Source organism: Sitophilus oryzae, unplaced genomic scaffold (assembly GCF_002938485.1).
Source record: "Sitophilus oryzae breed Bouriz unplaced genomic scaffold, Soryzae_2.0 scaffold_1536_pilon_pilon, whole genome shotgun sequence".
Lineage (NCBI taxonomy): Eukaryota > Metazoa > Arthropoda > Insecta > Coleoptera > Curculionidae > Sitophilus > Sitophilus oryzae.
The window spans coordinates 1,458,531-1,466,901 of record NW_022146210.1 but is presented as its reverse complement, the minus strand read 5'-3'; the positions used below and the strand labels follow the sequence as shown (position 1 = coordinate 1,466,901).

At 29.3% G+C, this 8,371-nt stretch overlaps 1 long non-coding RNA gene across 1 annotated transcript; it reads left to right on the top strand.

Annotated features, from left to right (window-relative positions):
• The first annotated feature begins 5,672 nt into the window (after positions 1–5,672).
• LOC115878875 lies at positions 5,673–7,495 on the top strand. Its single transcript, XR_004049630.1, has 4 exons — positions 5,673–5,756; positions 6,137–6,289; positions 6,591–6,726; positions 7,226–7,495. It is a non-coding gene; the product is annotated as an uncharacterized LOC115878875 (long non-coding RNA).
• Positions 7,496–8,371: the final 876 nt, after the last annotated feature.

The window sequence follows — 8,371 nt, the reverse complement described above, 5'->3', positions numbered from 1 at the left end:
ATGTTGTGCTTCGTTCAGTTACGTATTGCTAAAGGTTCCATTCATTATTTATATTTATCAATATTTTTTTTTTTTTATAATATATAAAATGGAGTACACAAAAAATACAAGGTTGCCTTTCAAATTACTTATAGTTTCTCCAAAGGTATTTTAACGTGCTAAATATACACGCAATAGATATAATACTGTATAATATAAACAAAAACATTCTATTCCACTAAACTAACAGTCATACTTTCATCTACGTATTGTCATCGTCTATAGTTTCTAGAATGTGCTCAGTATTCGAACAACTTTGCCCACGACAGTTTCCGCACATAGTTGTACATTTCATGCCGGCTTTAATGCAACTGCATCTTTTTACACAATCTTGTTTGCTGATGTTCAAATTATTCGTACTGCCAACAAAATATCTGAGAAAAATGAACAAGTTCTAGTCGTTGGACAAGATGTCGATCTTGTTGTTTTATTAGCAGCACTTTCCCCCGATGAAAAGACATTCTTTTTCTGAAAGAAGCCATAGGTAATGTGAAACAATGAATGTATAGTTCGAGAGACATGCAGTCATCCAGTATTATAGGTAATTTAAAAAATCAATTTTATTTATTCACGCTATTAGCGGGTGCGACACAACATCAGGATTTTTTAGAAAAGGAAAACAACAACACGTACAAATATTTAATAAAGAAAAAGACCTTGATACTATCGTTGATATTTTTAACAACGCAAAGTCAACACCTGAAGAAATTGAAAAAGCTGGAGAGACGTTTATACTGAAACTATACAAACTTCAATCATCTGAAGGGAGCCTTAGTGAGCAAAGATACGCTTGTTTCAATAAGTTAGTTGGTCAAGAAAAAGAAAAATGTTTCTCCAACTTATACGTCTGTTGCAGCTACGCAACATTCCCGGAGAACATATCTTCATGTACAAATATGGCAAGAACAACCTATAAAACCCGACCAGTGGGGCTGGAAGGAAATCAACAACACCCTGTCACCTTTATATACAACAGAAGCGCCCGCCCCTGCTTCAATTATGTCATTAATAACGTGCAACTGCAAACAAGATTGTGTAAAAAGATGCAGTTGCATTAAAGCCGGCATGAAATGTACAACTATGTGCGGAACTTGTCGTGGGCAAAATTGTTCGAATACTGAGCACATTCTAGAAACTATAGACGATGACAATATGTAGATGAAAGTATGAACGTTAGTTTAGTGGAATAGGCAATGTTTTTGTTTATATTATACAGTATTAGATCTGTTGCATGTATATTTAGTACGTTAAAATACCTTGGGAGACTATAATTTGAAAGGCGACCTTTTTTTGTACTCCATTTTTCAAACGGTTATTGCTCGAAATGCGTTCGATAAATATAAATAATGTATAGAAACTTTTTTGTAGCAAATTTTATAAGGAATATTTTCGGTAAGTATAAAATTTTTTGTGGGACCAACAGGTTCTGAGAAAAAAGCGAAAAACCATCGAAGGGCGTATTGGGGGTGTTTTTTTGGGGTGAAGCTCACACTTTAAAGTTAAGAACTCTTTTGATTTTGAAAGTCTCCTTTTGGTGCGTCTAATCTCAACATATCAAAACTTTATAACATTTTTCTTCTATTCGGCTATTTTAGGTCTAATATAAATATATTACTAAAGCTTAGCCCGATCCTGTCATGTTTGTTCTCACCCAAAATTCCAAACACACGTGCTTTGATTAAGGTTTGCAGAGCTTCAGCATTTACCATAAAATCGCGAGCAATTTGTTACAAAACCATATAAATTATATATCACTGTATTCACAGAACTTCAATCTATTTGCGTATTGTAACGGAATTTTAAATTATGTCTTTATTTTCGAGAAATTTTAGTCCAAACATAAGGAATATTTTGTTGATGTTTGACCATTAAAATCTTAAAAATAAAGCAGTTATTTAAAAATGTGCTACAATACGGATATATTATAATCCTTTATCTTTAATTTCCTTCTTTATTTTTGTGTAAAAACACCTAGCCAGTTTTTTATAAAACGTAAAATGGCGAACGCTTATTTTGCTACTTTTTCTAGTGAAATCTTTAGTGAAATGGACTCTTAACTCAAAACTCCCTTAAAACGAACGGGACATATTATATTTAATAATATATGATACACTGAATTTCAAAGTGTTAATACTTACACAAAGCCGTACAAAAGAAAACACCAAAAATACAGGTAGATCTTCCTGTATGATACTACCGCATAAATAGAGTTCAGATATCATGATGAAAATTCCCAAACAAACTAGGAACTTATATATTATTATATGTTTTCTAATGAAATAACTTAGGATTTTTGTAATGTCCTCATATCTAATTTTTGTATTCATTTTGAGAAACCTAAAATGTTCTTAGCTTAGCTTATTGTGGGAACATAAATCTGCTTAAAATGTTTGTTTTAAATAAAATGGATGATGATTTATCTAATTAAAAGGGTAATGTTAGTAAAATTATCAGATATTAGAATATTCTTAGGGTCAATAAATTACATTTTTTTATTAGTCTGGACATTACAACGTAAAGTATCAGCTATTAATTTGGATTCGAGGAAATTACCATTTCTAATGAATTTATTACTGATTGTAAGTCGTTTAGTCAAATTATACAGGGTATTTTTAAAATACCTACAAGCCTAGATTAGAAACAATGCTGTAGTTATACCGGGTGCGTCTCAAAAGTGGCTCACCCCTATAATTTTTTTATTTTTTAAAATAAAAAACGAGATTTGATATGTTAGTATATGACATAAATTAGGAATGATTGACGTATTCAATTGTTTTCGGTCACTTCCCGTTTCATCGGAAATGATTACAACTTTTGAGTTTTAAATGGCACCCTCGGTATTTTTTTACTTTATTTGATAGAAAATGACACTCTAAATCGAATGACATACTATCATTTGTCATTATTATTTTGAGGGTCTCAAGGATTCAAAATATTTACAGGATGTGTCTTAGATAAGTGCCAATATTAATAAATTAATATAATAAATTATAAAAAATGTGAGAGCCACCTGATTTTTTTTGTATTTAAATCCCTTTTAGTGTCGTAACTATATATAGAGTAAAGCTGTAACCATAGTAATACCGTATGATCGAAAAAAAAACGGCGTTCAGTTGGCTTGGAAATGAACATCAATGACATTCCACTCTGAGGACATTCCCCATTTAATTTTACATGTAAAATGACAACGATTTTCATTTCATAGCCATCGCTGACGCCGTTTTTTTTTCGATCGTATGGTGTGTCAGAAATTAAGAAATTATACGGTGGGAAAATTTGCGTTGGACGTGCAGTTCTAAAAAGTTTTCTAAAATATACACAGGAAATTTTAAAAGAAAATGCAGGATTTTCAACAACTTTTTTGTGCAAAAAGCCTCATAGACGTGTTCCTAGGGTCGACATATACCACCCCTAAAAATATTTACACTTATTTAACACTCACCCTGTATAAAACTGTGTTTTATAACAATTTATTAAAAAAACTGTTGAAAATTTTAAAGAAATAACCCGTATATTTCTTATTCATTCCATATGCCGCTTTTTTTAATTAATCACTCCTTTTATTGTGACTCCCCCTGATTTATAACACAGATAACATTAAAACAATTTATAATAAAAATAACCGTTTTTTTTTCATGGCATACACAATACTATAATTCGCCATTGGTCCAGTATTGTGTAACATAATATACCTGAATTGCTATTTACTATATAAGTATTATTGCCTAAACAATTAATTTGAATAGAAAAACATACTGATTGGAGAAAAAAATTGGCGTTGTCATTCACCATGTGCAGGCCAATTTTTGTCTCTAACGGACGGGTTATGCGAACACTCTGTTTATAATATACCGTTATACCATGCTATATTCTATCAGCACAGCTATAAGAAGTACATGAGTAAAAAGGCATTTTTAGAAAACGCAGAATTTCTTCTTGACGAAATGGTGAATGCGCCTATTAAAAAATCTTTTAAAATTCTTGAAATTGACAGGCTTAAAAAATGTAAAAGTTAAACTGAGGTAACATAAATTCTGATAATAATATTAGTAATTAGTGGTATTAAGATAAGTAATTACGGTATGTATGCATGTATTTTTATATAATTTAATGTAGAATTTGATTGATATATTATGAACTATACCGGATGTTTTTTAAATGTGGTTCACTCCTATGACTTGTTTATCTGGCTCTTTAATTAAAAATTAGTCGTTACAGCCATGGCACTCTAGATTGAAATATTTTGAAATATATCAAATAAATATATTTCTATCAAATAGTCATACTCGCCAAGTTTAAAACAAGGACTTAAAATATGTACAGAATGTGTCTTAGATAAGTGCCAATATTAATAAATTAATATAATAAATTATAAAAAATGTTGAGATCCACCAGATTTTTTCTGTATTTAAATCCCTTATTTTAGTGTCGTAACTATAGAGTAAAGCTGTAACCATAGTAATACCGTATGTTCGAAAAAAAAACGGCGTCTAGTTGGCTTGGAAATGAACATCAATGACATTCCACTCTAAGGACATTCCCCATTTAATTTTACATGTAAAATGACAGCGATTTTCATTTCATAGCCATCGCTGACGCCGGTTTTTTTTCGATCGTATGGTATATCAGAAATTAAGAAATTATACCGTGGGAAAATTTGCGGTGGACGTGCAGTTCTAAAAAGTTTTCTAAAATATACAGGAAATGACGATTTTCAACAACTTTTTTGCGCAAAAAGCCTCATAGACGTGTTCCTGGGGTCGACATATACCACCCCTAAAAATATTTACACTTATTTAACACTCACCCTGTATAGGATTGTATTTTCTAACAATTTATTAAAAAAAACTGTTGAAAATTTTAAAGAAATACCCTGTATATTTCTTATTCATTTCATCATGCTTAGTATGACGCTTTTTTTTTAATTAATCACTTCTTTTATTGTGACTCCCCCTGATTTATAGCACACATAACATTGTGTTTTAGCACAGAATTGAGAATTATTCTTTATACTGTGGTTTTACTATGTTATCTGTGACTGTAGTAATTTTTTTGAAGTAATCATAAACAGTAGTCAATATAAAACTAATAAAAATTGAGGTAACTAAGTTATTGAGTTTTTTAGCGAAATACCAACTTTTATATGAATATTTCTATTTCTCAAAATAATTTTTATCTTGTTGGTTATCTTAATGTTTTAAAGAATCTTTAAGAATCGCAGAATATATTAAAAATTAATTTATTCAAATATTTGCTTTATTAAAGGCTTTATTTAACTCTAAAATAAGAATATTTAGCAGCTTTTTCGACCAAATTTTTAAATTAATGCTTTAATTTTACGTTCATAGATGGCGCACCTCAAATATTTACCGGCTAACAGATTCCTATATTTTATATCTCCAGCGCCACCTATGTTGCAATAGTGATACTAAAAAAATATTGCAGCAACATCTGTTTATTACTTTCTGAACTAACGCATAATCTAGTGCCCTCTATATATCAAAAGCTAAACTAATTCTCCGTTGGCGCCATCTATGGGAATTTCTGAGAACTTATTATCTGTCTCTGTCTAAGTTTTCTCCCTCGCACTCGTTGCATAAGTTTATCCTTTTTTAGCACTTACTCTGTCTCTCCCTCACTCATTAAAAAATTCTTGCCGGTCGTTTTGGGACATAAACAAAGTTGATATAAAAAAATTAACATTTATTTTTATAGAGGTAAATATCGCAGACAAAGGATAAATATATAGTTATGTAATACACAAGCACATCTACAGTACTTGAGAATATCGCAGTTGGTGGAAAATGGGTATTTACACAATAATAAGAAAAAAATCATTCCTTTGAATTTGAATGTTTATCTCGTAAAGTAAGAGTTCACTTTCTCCTCATTTTTTTTCATAAAGTTGACTCAAAATTCAACACTCACGTAGTACACACTATAAAATATAAAACATAATACTATTCATTGCAATGTCGTAATTATGTCTTATAAAAGATTTGAACTGTAGAGGTACATAAGTTTAATATAAAGTCATTTATTTAAAGGTTTAATTCACATTTATTACAGCATATCTATATCTTTTATTGTTTTATAGGGATCATTCTAATACTTACAAAGGATTCTGGGCTATAATAAAATGCAATTTTCGTAGAACAGTATCTTTTAAGGACGAATGAAGTTACATAGGAAGACTGTTGTAGTTTAATAGAACTTTATCGGGATCAGTCAATCATTGATTCAGTTTAAGGTAAGTAAAAGAATGTAAAACCATAGTTGAAGCAATTTGTTTTCAGTAAAAGCATCATTTATTTCAGTCGTAGTGAAGTTGTTAATTAAAATCAATTCTAGTATCTTGGCAGTATCATTTATTCAAGCTAATTACTGATTTACTATAATATTTTCTTACTTAATTTACTACCTTTATGTATTTGCTCGAATGCTGTAATTATAAATATATATAATGCCTTTTTCTTTAATATTTATTTTTAAATTTGTTTATGTCTAGTATGACGATCTTAATACTTATTAATATTTTTTTAATTTTACAGGATAGATATAAAATTTGAGTCATTTTCTATGGACACAAGGAAAAAGGCAAAATGTTACATAATATCTTCACAAAATTAACTGAAATCATCCCGGAATTATTTGTATTTGCAAATTGAATGATGGACCATCAAACAGGTAAAGATTTCTTACTTTTATTACAATATAAATAAACAGTTGCTTTGTGTAAATGTGGAAAATATTTAGTATTGCATAATTGCATTACTTGTAAATTTGTATTTGAAAGCACACTTAAATACAAATACATTCAATTTGTTTTAAATATAACGTGTATTGTTGGTTGCATAAACAGTTAGGGGTTTAAAAAAAAGTATTTCCAGAAAGTATAATTAATTAAATATTTCTTTAAATTTTTATGATTTTTTCTTTTTCTTTAAAAGTTAGATATCCAAACCAAACCAACTGTGTATTATATATCTATTTTATTACATAAAAACAACATGAATTATTTAAGTTAAATATCTTAACTTACAGACGAGAGCAACTACCTATTTCATAGTATGGTGAAGAGTAATATAAGGAAAATTATTAAATGTTATTTATCCTTCCCTCCATTTCCCATAATAAAAAAAACTCTTATGTTATTATTTAGATATTATAGTATCTTTATTTGTAGGACTCCATAATTATTGAGGGTTGTCTAATGAAACGGTTAATGGAATAAGAAACAGTCAAAGGACAATGATTGGCTAATTGTTTATTGAAACAGCAGAAGATATAGTGCAAACATTGTTGAACAAGTAATTAAAGGTAAATATTCTGTAAATATTACTGCAAAAAACAATCAAATAAAAATAACCGTTTTTTCATGGCATAAACAATACTACCGTATGATCGAATAAAAACGGCGTCAGCGATGGCTATGAAATGAAGATCGCTGTCATTTTATATGCAAAATTATATGGGAAATATCAGCGATTGTCATTTCCCAGCCAACTGGACGCCGTTTTTTTTTCGATCATACGGTATAATTCGCAATTGGTCTAATATTGTGTAGCATAATACACCTGAATTGCTATTTACTAAGTATTATTGCCTAAACTATGAATTTGAATAGAAAAACATACTGATTGGAGAAAAAAATTGGCGTTGTCATTCACCATGTCCAGGCCAACTTTTGTCTCTAACGGACGAGTTATGCCAACACTCTGTTTACTATATTCTATCTTAGTATATTACTATATACCATGCTATATTCTATCAGCACAGCTATAAGTATATAAGTATAAAAAGCATTTTCAGAAAACGCAGAAATTATTCTTGACGAAATGGTGAATGCGCCTATTAAAAAATATTTTAAAATTCTTGAAATTAACAGGCTTAAAAAATGTAAAAGTAAAACTGAGGTAACTCTTCTTTTATCCTCTTCTTTTTGTAACTCTTCTTTTGAGGTTATAAATTTTGATAATAATATTAGTAATTAGTAGTATTAAGATAAGTAATTTCGGTATGAATGCATGTTTTTTTATATAATTTAATGTACAATTTGATTGATATAATATGACTTATACCGGATGCTTTTTAAATGTGGTTCACTCCTATGACTTGTTTATCTGGCTCTTTAATTAAAAATTATTCGTTACAGCCATGGCAGTCTAGATTGAAATTTAAATTACTATTTTTTAAGAGAAAATGTCAAAAGCTTAATTTTATTTGGAATGTAATTTTCTATCAAATAAATATATTTCTATCAAATAGTTATATTCGCCAAGTTTATTAAAACAAGAACTTAATATAATATATGTACAGAATGTGTCTTAAA